The following is a 17137-nucleotide window of genomic DNA, read 5'->3' as shown; positions in this document are numbered from 1 at the left end:
GCTTTAACACTCGGACACTTATTCGGACCCTGTTGCCGGATGGCAGATTTATAATTATGGTGTTTACTCGCTATTTCTCATGCATTGGGGTTTAAACACTTGGACACATATTCATACCCTCTTGCATGAAGGCAGATATGTAATTATGGTGTTTGTTTGCCATTTCTCATGCATTAGGGGTTAAACACCCGGACACTTCTTTGGACCCTCTTGCATGATGGCAGATATGAAATTATGGTGTTTGTTTGCCATTTCTCATGCATTAGGGTTTAAATACTCGGACACTTATTCGGACCCTCTTGCATGTTCGCAGATATGTAATTATGCCGTTTACTTGGCATTTCTCATGCATAAGGGTTCAAACACTCGGACACTTATTCGGACCCTCTTGCATGGTGGCAGATATGTAATTACAGTGTTTATTTGCCATTTCTCATGCATTAGGGCTTTAACACTCGGACACTTATTCGGACCCTCACGCTTGATGGCAGATATGTAATTGTGGTGTTTATTTATCATTTCTCATGCATTTGGGTTTAAACACTCAGACACATATTTGGACCCTCTTGCATGATGACAGATACGTAATTATGGTGTTTAATCACCATTTATCATGCATTATGGCTTTGACACTCGGACACTTATTCGGACCCTCATGCATGACGGCAAATATGTAATTATGGCGTTTATTTATCATTTCTCATGCAATAGGGTTTAAACACTCAGACACTTATTCGGACCCTCTTGCATGATCACAGATATGTAATTATGGTGTTTACTTTCCATTTCTCATGCATGAGGGTTTAAAAACTCGGACACTTAGTCGGACCCTCTTGCATGATGGCAGATATGTAATTATGGTGTTTAATCGCCATTTCTGATGCATTAGGGTTTAAACACTCGGACACTTACTCCGACCCTCTTGCATGATGGCAGATATGTAATTATGGTGTTTACTGGCCATTTCTCATGCATTAGGGTTTAAACACTCGGACACTTATTTGGACCCTCTTGCATGATGGCAGATATGTAATTACGGTGTTTACTTGCCATTTCTCATGCGTTAGCGTCTAAACACTCGGACACTTATTTGGACCCCCTTGCATGATGGCAGTTATTTAATTATGGTGTTTATTTGCCATTTCTCATGCATTAGGGTTTAAATACTGGGACACTTATTCGGACCCCCTTGCATGATGGCAGATATGTAATTATGGTGTTTACTTGCCATCCCACATCCATTAGGGTTTAAACACTCGGTCATTTATTCCGACCCTGTCGCATTATGGCAGATATGTAATTATGGTGTTTACTTGCCATTTCTCGTGCATTAGGGTTTAAACACTCGGACCCTGATCCGGACCCTCTTGCGTGATGGCAGATATGTAATTATGGTATTTATTTACCATTTCTCTTGCATTAGGGTTTAAACACTCGGACACTGATTCGGACCCTCTTGCATGATGACAGATACGTAATTATGGCGTTTAATCACCATTTATCATGCATTAGGGCTTTGGCCCTGGGACACTTATTCGGACCCTCTTGCGTGATGGCAGATATGTAATTATGGTGTTTACATGCCATTTCCCATGCATTAGGGTTTAAAAACTCGGACACTTATTCGGACCCTCTTGCATGAAGGCAGATATGTAATTATGCTGTTTACTTGCCATTTCTTATGCATTAGGGTTTAAATACTCAGACACTTATTCGGATCCTCTTGTATGATGGCAGATATGTAATTATGGTGTTAACTTGCCATTTCTCATGCATTAGGGTTTAAACACTCGAACACTTATTCGTACCCTCTTGCATGATGGCAGATATGTAATTATGGTGTTTTTACTTGCCATTTCTCATGCATTAGGTTTTAAACACTCGGACACTTGTTCGGACCCTCTTGCATGATCGCAGATATGTAATTATGGTGTTTATTTGCCATTTCTCATGGGCTAGGGTTTAAACACTCGGACACTTATTCAGACCCGCTTACGTGATGGCAGATATGTAATTATGGTGTTTATGTGCCATATTTCATGCATTAGGCCTTTAACACTCGGACACTTATTCGGACCCCCATGCATGATGGCAGATATGTAATTATGGTGTTTATTTATCTTTTCTCATGCATTAGGGTTTAAACACTCAGACACTTATTCGGACCCTCTTCCATGATGGCAGATATGTAATTATGGTGTTAACTTGCCATTTCACATGCATTAGGGTTTAACCACTCGGACACTTATTCGGACCCTCTTGCTTGATGGCAGATATGTAAGTATGGTGTTTACTTGCCATTTCTCATGCATTAGGGTTTAAACACTCGGACACATATTCGGACCCTCTTGCATGATCGCAGATATGTAATTATGGTGTTTATTTGCCATTTCTCATGGGCTAGGGTTTAAACACTTGGACACTTATTCAGACCCGCTTACGTGATGGCAGATATGTAATTATGGTGTTTACTTTCCATTTTTCATGCATTAGGGCTTTAACACTCGGACACTTATTCGGACCCCCATGCATGATGGCAGATATGTAATTATGGTGTTTATTTATCATTTCTCATGCATCAGGGTTTAAACAGTCAGACACTTATTCGGACCCTCTTACATGATGGCAGGTATGTAATTATGGTGCGTACTTGCCATTTCTCATGCATTAGGGTTTAAACACTCGGACACTTATTCGGACCCTCATGCATGATGGCAGATATGTAATTATGGTGTTTATTTATCATTTCTCATGCATTAGGGTTTAAACACTCAGACACTTATTAGGACCGTCTTGCATGATGGCAGATATGTAATTATGGTGTTTAATCACCGTTTCTCATGCATTAGGGCTTTAACACTCGGACACTTATTCGGACCCCCTCGCATGATGGCAGATATGTAATTATGATGTTTACTTGTCATTTCTCATGGATTAGGGTTTAAACACTCGGACACTTACTCCGACGCTCTTGCATTAGGGCAGATATATAATTATGGTGTTTACTAGCCATTTCTCATGCATTAGGGTTTAAACACTCGGACACTTATTCGGACCCCCTTGCATGATGGCAGATATGTAATTATGGTGTTTACTTGCCATTTCTCAGGCGTTAGCGTTTAAACACTCGGACACTTACTTGGACCCTCTTGCTTGATGGCAGAAATTTAATTATGGTGTTTATTTGCCATTTCTCATGCATTAGGGTTTAAATACTAGGACACTTATTCGGACCCACTTGCACGATGGCAGAAATGTAATTATCGTGTTTACTTTCTATTTCACATCCATTAGGGTTTAAACACTCGGACACATATTCCGACCCTATTGCATGATGGCAGATATGTAATTATGGTGTTTTCTTGCCATTTCTCTTGCATTAGGGTTTAAACACTCGAACACTGATTCAGTCCCTCTTACATGATGGCAGATATGTAATTATGGTATTTATTTACCATTTCTCTTGCGTTAGGGTATAAATACTCGGACACTTATTCTGACCCTCTTGCATGATGGCAGATATGTAATTATGTTGTTTACTTACCATTTCTCATGCATTAGGGCTTAAACACTCGGACACTTATTCGGACCCTCTTGCATGATGGCAGATATGTAATTATGGTGTTTATTTGCCATTTCTCATTCATTAAGGTTTAAAAACTCGGACACTTATTCAGACCCGCTTACGTGATGGCAGGTATGTAATTATGGTGTTTGCTTGCCATTTCTCATGCATTAGGGCTTTAACACTCGGACACGTATTCGGACCCTCACGCTTGATGGCAGATATGTAATTGTGGTGTTTATTTATCATTTCTCATGCATTTGGGTTTAAACACTCAGACACATATTTGGACCCTCTTGCATGAGGACAGATACGTAATTATGGTGTTTAATCACCATTTATCTTGCATTAGGGCTTTGACACTCGGACACTTATTCGGACCCTCTTGCATGATGGCAGATATGTAATTATGGTGTTTATTTGCCATTTCTTATGCATTAGGGTATAAATACTCGGACACTTATTCAGACCCTCTTAAATGATGGCAGATATGTAATTATGGTGTTTACTTGCCATTTCTCATGCATTAGTGTTTAAACACTCGGACACTTGTTCGGACACTCTTGCATGATGGCAGATTTGTAATTATGGTGTTTACTTGCCATTTCTCATACATTAGGGTTTAAACACTCGGACACTTATTCGGACCCTCTTGCATGATCCCAGATATGTAATTATGGTGTTTATTTGCCATTTCTCATGGGCTTGGGTTTAAACACTCGGACACTTATTCAGACCCGCTTACGTGATGGCAGATATGTAATTATGATATTTACTTGCCATTTCTCATCGATTAGGGTTTAAACACTCGGACACTTACTCCGACCCTCTTGCATGATGGCAGATATGTAATTATGGTGTTTACTTGCCATTTCTCGTGCATTAGCGTTTAAACACTCGGACACTTACTTGGACCCTCTTGCACGATGGCAGATATTTAATTATGGTGTTTATTTGCCATTTCTCATGCATTAGGGTTTAAATACTCAGACACTTATTCAGACCCTCTTGCATGATGGCAGATATGTAATTATGTTGTTTACTTACCATTTCTCATGCATTCGGGCTTAAACTCTCGGACACATATTCGGGCCCTCTTGCATGATGGCAGATATGTAATTATGGTGTTTATTTGCCATTTCTCATGCATTAATGTTTAAAAACTCGGACACTTATTCAGGCCCGCTTACGTGATGGCAGATATGTAATTATGGTGTTTACTTGCCATTTCTCATGCATTAGGGCTTTAACACTCGGACACTTATTCGGACCCTCACGCTTGATGGCAGATATGTAATTGTGGTGCTTACTTATCATTTCTCATGCATTTGGGTTTAAACACTCAAACACATATTTGGACCCTCTTACAAGATGACAGATACGTAATTATGGTTTTAATCACCATTTATCATGCAATAGGGCTTTAACACTCGGACACTAATTCGGACCCTCTTGCATGATGGCAGATATGTAATTATGGTGTTTACTTGCCATTTCTCATGCATTAGGGTTTAAACACTCGGACACTTATTCGGACCCTCTTGCGTTATGGCAGATATATAATTATGGTGTCTATTTGCCATTTCTCATGCATTAGGATTTAAACACTGGGACACTTATTCGGACCCTCTTGCATGATGGCAGATATGTAATTATGGTGTTTATTTGCCATTTCTCATGCATTAGTGTTTAAGTACTCGGACACTTATTCGGACCCTCGTGCATGACGGCAGATATATAATTATGGCGTTTTCTTGCCATTTCTCATGCATTAGGGTTTAAATAGTCGGACACTTATTCGGACGATCTTGCATGATGGCCGGTGTGTAATTATGGTGTTTATTTGCCATTTCTCATGCATTAGGGTCTAAATAACCGGCCACTTATTCAAACCCTCTCGCATGACCGCTGATATGTAATTATGGTGTTTATTTGCCATTTCTCATGCATTAGGGTTTACATACTCGGTCACTTATTCGGACCCTCTTGCATGATGGCAGATTTGTAATTATGGTGTTTATTTGCCATTTCTCATGCATTAGTGTTTAGACACTCAAACACTTATTCGGACCCTCTTGCATGACGACAGATATGTAATTATGGCGTTTACTTGCCATTTCTCATGCATTAAGGTTTAAACACTCGGACACTTATTCGGACCCTCTTGCATGATGGCAGATTTGTAATTATGGTGTTTATTTGCCATTTCTCATGCATTAGTGTTTAGACACTCAGACACTTATTCGGACCCTCTTGCATGACGACAGATATGTAATTATGGCGTTTACTTGCCATTTCTCATGCATTAGGGTTTAAACACTCGGACACTTATTCGGACCCTCTTGCATGATGGCAGATATGTAATTATGGTGTATATTTGCCATTTCCCTTGCATTATGGTTTAAGTACTCGGACATTTATTCGGACCCTCTTGCATGACGGCAGATATATAATTATGGCGTTTTCTTGCCATTTCTCATGCATTAGGGTTTAAATACTCGGACACTTACTCGGACCCTCTTGCATGATGGAAGATTTGTAATTATGATGTTTACTTGCCATTTCTCATGCATTTGGGTTTAAACACTCGGACATTTATTCGGACCCTCTTGCATGATGGCAGATATGTAATTATGGCGTTTACTTGTCATTTCTCATGCATTAGGGTTTAAACACTCGGACACTTATTCGGACCCTCTTGCATGATGGCTGATATGTAATTATGGTGTTTATTTGCCATTTCTCATGCATTAGGGTTTAAATGCTCGGCCAATTATTCGGACCCTCTTGCATGATGGCAGGTATGTAATTATGGTGTTTACTTGCCATTTCTCATGCATTAGGGTTTAAACACTCGGACACTTATTCAGACCCTCTTACATGATGGCAGATATGTAATTATGGTGTTTACTTGCCATTTCTCATGCATTAGGGTTTAAACACTCGGACACTTATTCGGACCCTATTGCATGATGGCTGATATGTAATTATGGTGTTTACTTTCCATTTCTCATGCATTAGGGTTTAAACACTCAGACACTTATTCGGACCCTCTTGCGTGATGGCAGATATATAATTATGGTGTCTATTTGCCATTTCTCATGCATTAGGATTTAAACACTGGGACACTTATTCGGACCCTCTTGCATGATGGCAGATATGTAATTATGGTGTTTATTTGCCATTTCTCATGCATTAGGGTTTAAGTACTCGAACACTTATTCGGACCCTCGTGCATGACGGCAGATATATAATTATGGCGTTTTCTTGCCATTTCTCACGCATTAGGGTTTAAATAGTCGGACACTTATTCGGACGATCTTGCATGATGGCCGGTGTGTAATTATGGTGTTTATTTGCCATTTCTCATGCATTAGGGTCTAAATACTCGGCCACTTATTCAAACCCTTTTGCATGACCGCAGATATGAAATTATGGTGTTTATTTGCCGTTTCTCATGCATTAGGGTTTACATACTCGGTCACTTATTCGGACCCTCTTGCATGATGGCAGATTTGTAATTATGGTGTTTATTTGCCATTTCTCATGCATTAGTGTTTAGACAGTCAGACACTTATTCGGACCCTCTTGCATGACGGCAGATATCTAATTATGGCGTTTACTTGCCATTTCTCATGCATTAGGGTTTAAACACTCAGACACTTATTCGGACCCTCTTGCATGATGGCAGATATATAATTATGGTGTTTATTTGCCATTTCTCATGCATTATGGTTTAAGTACTCGGACACTTATTCGGACCCTCTTGCATGACGGCAGATATATAATTATGGCGTTTTCTTGCCATTTCTCATGCATTAGGGTTTAAATACTCGGACACTTATTCAGACCCTCTTGCATGATGGAAGATTTGTAATTATGGTGTTTACTTGCCATTTCTCATGCATTTGGGTTTAAACACTCGGACATTTATTCGGACCCTCTTGCATGATGGCAGATATGTAATTATGGCGTTTACTTGCCATTTCTCATGCATTAGGGTTTAAACACTCGGACACTTATTCGGACCCTCTTGCATGATGGCTGATATGTAATTGTGGTGTTTATTTGCCATTTCTCATGCATTAGGGTTTAAATGCTCGGACAATTATTCGGACCCTCTTGCATGATGGCAGGTATGTAATTATGGTGTTTACTTGCCATTTCTCATGCATTAGGGTTTAAACACTCGGACACTTATTCGGACCCTCTTACATGATGGCAGATATGTAATTATGGTGTTTACTTGCCATTTCTCATGCATTAGGGTTTAAACACTCGGACACTTATTGGGACCCTATTGCATGATGGCAGATATGTAATTATGGTGTTTACTTGCCATTTCTCATGCATTAGGGTTTAAACACTCGGACACTTATTCACACCCGCTTAGGTGATGGTAGATATGTAATTATGGCGTTTATTTGCTATTTCCCATGCAATAGGGCTTTAACACTCGGACACTTATTCGGAACCCCATGCAAGATGGCAGATATGTAATTATGGTGTTTATTTATCATTTCTCGTGCATTAGGGTCTAAACACTCAGACACTTATTCGGACCCTCTTGCGTGATGGCAGATATGTATTTATGATGTTTACTTGCCATTTCTCATGGATTAGGGTTTAAACACTCGGACACTTACACCGACCCTCTTGCATGAGGGCAGATACGTAATTATGGTGTTTACTAGCCATTTCTCATGCATTAGGGTTTAAACACTCGGACACTTATTCGGACCCTCTTGCATAATGGCAGATATGTAATTATGGTGTTTACTTGCCATTTCTCATGCGTTAGCGTTGAAACACTCGGACACTTACTTGGACCCTCTTGCATGATGGCAGATATTTAATTATGGTGTTTATTTGCCATTTCTCATGCATTAGGGTTTAAATACTCGGACACTTGTTCAGACCCTCTTGCATGATGGCTGATATGTAATTATGGTGTTTACTTACCATTTCTCATGCATTCGGGCTTAAACTCTCGGACACTTATTCGGACCCTCTTGCATGATGGCAAATATGTAATTATGGTGTTTATTTGCCATTTCTCATGCATTAAGGTTTAAAAACTCGGACACTTATTCAGGGCCGCTTACATGATGGCAGATATGTAATTATGGTGTTTACTGGCCATTTCTCATGCATTAGGGCTTTAACACTCGGACACTTATTCGGACCCTCACGCTTGATGGCAGATATGTAATTGTGGTGTTTATTTATCATTTCTCAGGCATTTGGGTTTAAACACTCAGACCCATTTTTGGACCCTCTTGCATGATGACAGATACGTAATTATGGTTTTTAATCACCATTTATCATGCATTAGGGCTTTAACACTCGGACACTAATTCGGACCCTCTGGCATGATGGCAGATATGTAATTATGGTGTTTACTTGCCATTTCTCATGCATTAGGGTGTCAACACTCGGACACTTATTCGGACCCTCTTGCGTGATGGCAGATACATAATTATGGTGTCTATTTGCCATTTCTCATGCATTATGATTTAAACACTGGGACACTTATTCGGACTCTCTTGCATGATGGCAGATATGTAATTATGGTGTTTGTTTGCCATTTCTCATGCATTACGGTTTAAGTACTCGGACACTTATTCGGACCCTCTTGCATGACGGCAGATATGTAATTATGGCGTTTACTTGCCATTTCTCATGCATTAGGGTTTTAACACTCGGACACTTATTCGGACGATCTTGCATGATGGCAGGTGTGTAATTATGGTGTTTATTTGCCATTTCTCATGCATTAGGGTCTAAATACTCAGACACTTATTCAAACCCTCTAGCATGATCGCAGATATGTAATTATGGTGTTTATTTGCCATTTCTCATGCATTAGGGTTTAAATACTCGGTCACTTATTCGGACCCTATTGTATGATGGCAGATTTGTAATTATGGTGTTTATTTGCCATTTCTCATGCATTAGGGTTTAAACACTCGGACACTTATTCGGACCCTCTTGCACTACAGCTCGGACTCGACTTTTGTAGTCACGGTTCTAAGTCTGAACCAAAGAGTCCAAATCCGGCAAATCGTTTTTGAGAAAACAGATTTTTTGAAAGAAGTGCCAAACATGGACTGCTTTGCCAGATACAGAGTCGCCACCTAAATATTTTATTTTGGGAAATTTAGGAAACCCTGACTCGGTGCCAAAAGGCCACGTGTCCGTCATCACCAAAGTTGCCTCGGCTCGGGAACTTGGGTACGATTGGGGAAGGTCACTTCGTGAGCACCCCCGCTCGCCCGGTCATAGACCGGCCTCTACTGACCATGATATCAATTTTTGAAAACATTGTGAGTTCCTATTCCGGTTTATTAGCCTAGGTTACTATGTGATGCGCACAGCATACAAATATAGACCGAGTCGCCTGAATTGGAACAAAACATTTCATGCTTGTTTTTTAAAGTGATTTGCTACCCGCAGGTAGGCTTTAAAACATTTGATGATTTATTCCAATTTAAGTAACCCAACCTTCACCCACAAGCATTCAGGCAGTTATATCAGATAAGCATATAGCCTCATGGTAAGCATGCTATTCATGGCAGTCACTCACACGCATGCAAGGATGCTAAAGCATAAAGCTTACCGAGTACTCCAAGCCAAAATAGGAATTCATTAGAAATCATGCATGATCCTAACTATACAGAAATGCCTAATGCAACACATGCAAAATGCAATTATAACAGGCTCAGCTATTCTAAGATGGCGTATGAAATGTTACAACTATCATGTATTCAACTTTGAAATTGAAAGTACAATGCAGTTAGTATGATGCGCCGAGCCCGGTGCATGCAATACAGATGAATGAATGCAAACATGCTGTCATACTGTATGCTAATTTAAATATGCCCTAATCTAACCATCATAAGCGGATAAATAAAAGGGAGAAAGACGTGGGGTTGGAAGACATACATCACACTCACGCACACTTATTACAGTTGTGCCCTCGCGCAGAGGGTCTGAATAAATAATACAGTCCAAATATTACAGTCCCGAATAAAAGAATATTACAGTCCAAAATATTACAGTCCAAAATATTACAGTCCGAATAATGTACAAATTCCTAATTAATTAACAAATTAACTAAGAAAATAAATAAAACTGGCATGCAAGCCAGGGACTGCCTTGCTTCTGATGGATGATGCATGTCCGGGTTGCCTTGCGCGGAAATCCACCGGAATGCCCCAATTAGCCTCTGTTTACACCTGTTCTTGAAATGCGTGCCGAGCCCCAAAAAGTTAATGATTCTTCGTTTTGCTGCAACAGAGAGCAGGAAAGGGGCATATCAATGTATTTGCACAGATATATGTATCTCTCGATCCTCGTGCCACCAATCACGCATACCGAGGCATGATGGCCGAGGAATCGAAATGCACAACTCAATATAGGATGAATGCACATGAAACTACAGCTAAAACCTAACTCCATCATAGATAATCCGAAGTGTCGGTGACTGGGGAATTGAGACACATTCCGTCACTCGGAGTACGAAATGTACCTCGCTTCCCGTGCCCGGACTAACTCCTATTCCGGACACGATGCAATATGCATGATATGCATGAAATTCAACTAAGATACAATCCTAACATACACAATGCTATGAAAATGAGATGCCTCGAAATGCGTGCACACGGGCATGCAAACCGAGAAAATGACAGAATGCAATCCAGATACAACCTAGTATGCACTATGCTATGAAAATGAGATGCCTCGAAATGCATGCACACGGGCATGCAAACCGAGAAAATGACAGAATGCGATCTAAGATACAACCTAGGATGCACTAATCTGTAAAAATGAGATGTCTCGAAGTGCGTGCACACGGGCACGCAAACTGAGAAAATGACAGAATGCAATCTAAGATACAACCTAGTATGCACTATGCTATGAAAATGAGGTGCCTCGAAATGCGTGCACACGGGCACGCAAACTGAGAAAATGACAGAATGCAATCTAAGATACAACCTAGTATGCACTATGCTATGAAAATGAGATGCCTCAAAATGCGTGCACACGGGCACGCAAACCGAGACAATGGCAAAATGCGATGTAATGACATGCAATGATGATATGGGCTTATACCAACATGAGTGAGCCTCAGCCACACTCACATAAGATGCCGGCGGATGAAAATAGAGTGCCTCGAAATGCGTGCACACGGGCACGCAAACCGAGGCAATGACGGAATGTGATGTAATGACATGCAATGATGATATGGGCTTATACCAACATGAGTGAGCCTCAGCCACACTCACATAAGATGCCGGCGGATAAAAATGAAGTGCCTCGAAATGCGTGCACACTGGCACGCAAACCGAGGCAATGATAAAATGCAATGTAATGACATGAAATGAATAGCAATCATTCTAATAGAATTTCAGCATTAAGATATGGGGGAAAACAGTCCCGAAATGAGTCGAAATGATACCGAATGCATGGAATTGTCCCGAAATGAGTCGAAATGATACCGAATGCATGGAATTGTCCCGAAATGCGAATTTAGGCACCCGAAATGGCCTATAGCTATGCCAAACATGCACAATATGGACATGCAATGCAAAGACAGAAGCTAGACAGTCCCAAAAAAGGCACTTTCACAGTTATAAACATGGCCAAACAGCAAGCATAGGTATGGCAAAAATAGCATGCAAGAATAGGGGCCAAGAGAGGGGTAATGAAGCAAGTGATATAAGCAAAACCCAAACTGAAAAATTTCCTTCTACAACATTGAAGAGGGACCAAAAATATGAATGTTCACAGTATATGGCAAGCTTCGAATCAATATACAAACATGCTAAAAAATGAGCACAAGATTGAGGCTCAAAAGGTACTATAACATGAAGTATACAAAATAATCACCAAACAGAAACAAATTGTTAATGAAACATGAATTATAGGCCAAAATAAGGCCGCTTTCAGTTCGGACCAAGGTCCAAAAACAGAAGCAAAGGGGGCTGCCGATTTACGCAAAAATGGGGCCAAATAAGGGATATAACTACAAGTGGCACATGGAGGCACCAAATGGTGAGGGGTCCTTCAACAATGTTGAAGAAGGGCCCAAAATAAGTACATTCACAGATTACATCATGCTCAGAAACAGATTTCTCATGGGCCAAAAGTAGCATGCAAGATTATGACACATAAGAGGATCAATGAAGCAAGTGCATCATGGAGGGCTCAAACAGGGTTGAGCCCTTAATTAAAAGTGAAAATGAGCTCAAAAGAGGGCCCCTTTCAGTTAGGGCCGGAGCTTGAAACAAAAATCAAGTGGGGCTTATAAATGGATCAAGAAAAGGGGTCAAAAGAGGAGAAGTGTCACTTACCCTTGAAGACCAAAGCTTTTGTTGCTTCTTGGATCAATTTGCAGCTCCTTTAGCCTTTGAGAAGCCTTCCTTGTTGCTGGAAATGAGGTGGTGGTGGTAGAGCTTGGTGGTGTAGAAGAAATGGTGCTTAGGGACTTAGGAATTTTCAAGGAAATGAGAGGTATAGAGATGGCTTTGTGTATGGAAGCTTGAAGACCAAATTTTCTAACCCTCACAAGTGAAGCCATCAGCTGGTTATAAGGGCCAAAGAGGGGTTGTAAAGGTGGGGGAAAAGGAGAGCAACTTTCCCCCACAAAATATCCCCCGGATAAAGATCTTTTCTGTGGGATAAAGCTCCACAGCTGTAAAGTGCACAGTGCAAGGAGCTCGGCCGGCCTATTACTTTTGCTGCAGGTGGCCGGCCGGCCACACCCCCTAGCCGGCCGGCTAGGGGTCAAAAGGGTCAATCAGATTTAGTGGCCGGCCACCAACTGATGGTGTCCTCCTATCTGTGTACAACACAACCCTGTGGTTAAAAGTCCAAGAAAGTGGGTCCAAGGGGTTCAACATTAGCTTGGAAAGAGGGGTTCAAAAGGGTCAGGTGGAATTACTGGCCGGCCACCAACTTTTAGGGTCCTCTCATGTGTGTACATCACAAATATGTGGTTCAAAGTTCGAGAAAATTGGTCCAAGGGGTTCAATATTAGCCCGGAAGGAGGGGGTCAAAAGGGTCAAGTAATATTAATGGCCGGCCACCATTTTTTAGGGTCCTCCCATGTGTGTACATCACAAATATGTGGTTCAAAGTTCGAGAAAATGGGCCCAAGGTGTTCAACGTTAGCCCGGAAGTGCGAAAAACGGGCGCCGGAGGGCGTCGGAGGATGTATAACTGGTTGCTGCAACAATTGCTGGCCTCCCACCCTTCAGTGACCTCTCCGGTGATAAAACAGAGGTACCTGCCAAAAATGAACGAAAACCATTGCAAAACGAATGCTCGGGGACCAAAACGCGCAGTTCGAGGTCCCGAAAATGGGCTGTTAAGCACCGAAAGTGGCATTCGGCCACGAAGTGGGTTTCTCAGACCCGAGTGTCCCTCAAAAGGGAGCAAATAAGGAGTATGCCAAAAATTAGAACAAACGGAGGTGCTTAGGCGGTCCCGAACCGAGGCACATGGCCTGACGGCTCCGAAAACCGAAAACCGGACTCCGAAATGGGAAAAATGGCCTACGGCCACCAAATGTATCCTACGGACATTGAGAGATAGTCTACGGGACCTCTCCCTTCCCCCAGGAAAAGAAACAGAGAAAATCGAGCCTGGTTCGCAAACCGAGGCAAATTATAAAAGAGGGTTCGGAAGTCCGGAGGCAGGGCTCACGGCCGCGACTCTGAAACTTCTGAACGAGCACATTATGCAACATCACCAAGCGCTCAATCAGTGACATCTGAGTCTTAAGGTCGGTCAAAAATGGGGTGTCTACAGTTGCCCCTCTTTGACAGAACTCGGAAGTCACAAGTGACGGTAGTGAATGTCAAAGCCCAGAGACGACCCACTTTTGACAAGGCCGAAAGACTTAGACAAACGTACAAGATGAATAGAGATGTGCCCGCAGGCATGGGGCAAAATGCAAATGATAATGCAAGAAGATTTTGAAGATTGGACTTATACGCTACGCGAAGCCGGTTTTGAAAGTTGGACTTATACGCTACGCGAAGCCGGTCATCACTCATGATCATGCGAATGCAGCGAGCTGTAATGAAGCAAGTATTCGCAAATAGATGCAACAGTTTTAAGCAAGAATGCAAAGCAACAATTACATTTCATGCGGTTAAGAATGCGGAGGATTATTCAATCCCCGCCACGTCTCACACGGAGAAGATACGATACCTGCGCGATTCGTCTGGTCGCACCAGCCTCAAATGAACCGTACATACAATATCGTGCCTGTAAAAGAGAGAAATTGCAACAAGTACAACATGCTACCAACATATATTTAATGTGATTCCGAAAGTTCGACACACGCAGTGCCGGTGAGTGTATGCATCGCAATGCAAGAGTGGAACATGCGTGACAACGTATGCTCAAACATAGAGGTATGCCAATATCAAGAAATGTGCACGTTAATGCAGGTATGCTCATGAGAATGCAAGTTATGTGCATGATAGTGTGAAACGAGCATGAATCAGGGTGTCCGTTTGTCATGAAACAACGAGTATGGAAATGCGTGTTTCGGCGAAGGCGACTCAATCACAGCCTCCGATCCACTTCCTGGAAAGGCTACAACTCGTTCAAAAAGGATACACTTTGATTTCGATGAATGATGATGAGACATATGTCAGAACTTGAAGCTGAAGTCCCGGCGGAGCAATTTCGCGACCGGAAGTGTACTTTTCTTGAACTTTTTCAGGTCCCGGGAACTCCGATCTTCCTCAAAATTTGCAGAGAGCTAGGTGGGCATGTGGGGGACATGGCCGACCGTTTATCTTCCCAAGGGGAGGTGGCCAACCGGTTTTCCATAAAGCAAATGGCTGGCCGGCCAGTTTTCCAAAAAGCAGATAGCTGGCCGGCTAGAAAAGAGGGTCGGCCGGCCATATGCCCAAATCCGGGGGCTTTTTGGTCTTTTCACCTCCTTTTTGATGCTCCTTCAATCCAAGACTTGGGGCCTATATAAGGCAGCCGAGACCTTCCCCTTTCTTGCCTCCTATACCACTTTCTTCTCCAGATCTGAGTTCCACACGCGTTTTCCAACGCCCCACGTAAATTGTTTCTGCAAAAACATTCAGTTTCAAGCACTCTGAAGCGATTAGATTTCGGTTTCGGAGCTTCTTTTCGCATTTTCGCCACTTGAGGTAAGTTTGTCTCAATATTTGGAAGATTTTCTCGGGAGTTGACTTTTGTTGACTTTTTATTTCCCGAGAGTTGACTTTTGTTGACTTTTTCCAATTTCGGCCCATTTTGCTCATTTTTGCTCCCTTTGCAGATCTTCTGAAAATGGCGGGTAATTCTCCCCACGGCGGAGGTTTTCCAGGTGCCGGAGATGATTTTGATCCTATGACCCTACCCCCGAGGACCCGACCTTTTATTCCTGGGAGGTACCGTCCGCGAGCACATGTTCTTCCGCGCGCTGTCTTCCGTCACTTCACTAGCTTTGACGAGCGAGCACCCGGGGATCTGCTTCTCCGAGAGCCGGAGCATCACCTCTCTCATGAGGCCCGAGAGGTATTTACTTCATTTTCCGTATTTTTCGTACATTTCGCACCTTTGCCATGCTTGAACATGCAGTTTAGCTTATGACATAGTACTTTGCTTGCATCCTGAACATGTAGTTTCAACACTCGAATTTCTGAACACTCGGCTCATTAATTAATTGCGAACGCACAGTACACATTAGTTAAGTGGCGAACACACGGCTCAAACACTGATTTGTCGAACACACAGCCCGAATTCGAAAGTGAACACGCAGCCCACACTTTAAATTTTCTGAACACGCAGCCCAGATTAGATAGTGAACACGCAGTCCACACTAGTTGAAATTTGAACACGCAGCCCAAACTTTAAATTTTCTGAACACGCAGCCCAGATAGAGTAGTGAACACGCAGCCCACGCTAGTTGAAATTTGAACACGCAGCCCAAACTTCAAATTTTCTGAACACGCAGCCCAGATTAAATAGTGAACACGCAGCCCACACTGATAGAAAGTTGAACACGCAGCCCAAACTTCAAATTTTCTGAACACGCAACCCAGATTAGAGTAGTGAACACGCAGCCCACGCTAGTTGAAATTTGAACACGCAGCCCAAACTTCAAATTTTCTGAACACGCAGCCCAGATTAAATAGTGAACACGCAGCCCACACTAGTTGAAATTTGAACACGCAGCCCAAACTTCAAATTTTCTGAACACGCAGCCCAGATTAAATAGTGAACACGCAGCCCACACTGATAGAAAGTTGAACACGCAGCCCAAACTTCAAATTTTCTGAACACGCAGCCCAAATTAAATAGTGAACACGCAGCCCACACTGATAGAAAGTTGAACACGCAGCCCAAACTTCAAATTTTCTGAACACGCAGCCCAGATTAAATAGTGAACACGCAGCCCACACTGATAGAAAGTTGAACACGCAGCCCAAACTTCAAATTTTCTGAACACGCAGCCCAGATTAAAATTTGCATGTAGCTTATTTCACTTCATCGGCATACAGCCCAATTCATCTCATTGGCACACAGCCCAGTTCA

Source organism: Camellia sinensis, unplaced genomic scaffold (genome assembly GCF_055761805.1).
Source record: "Camellia sinensis isolate YWXY unplaced genomic scaffold, ASM5576180v1 Unanchor6, whole genome shotgun sequence".
Lineage (NCBI taxonomy): Eukaryota > Viridiplantae > Streptophyta > Magnoliopsida > Ericales > Theaceae > Camellia > Camellia sinensis.
This window is presented reverse-complemented; position numbering follows the sequence as displayed.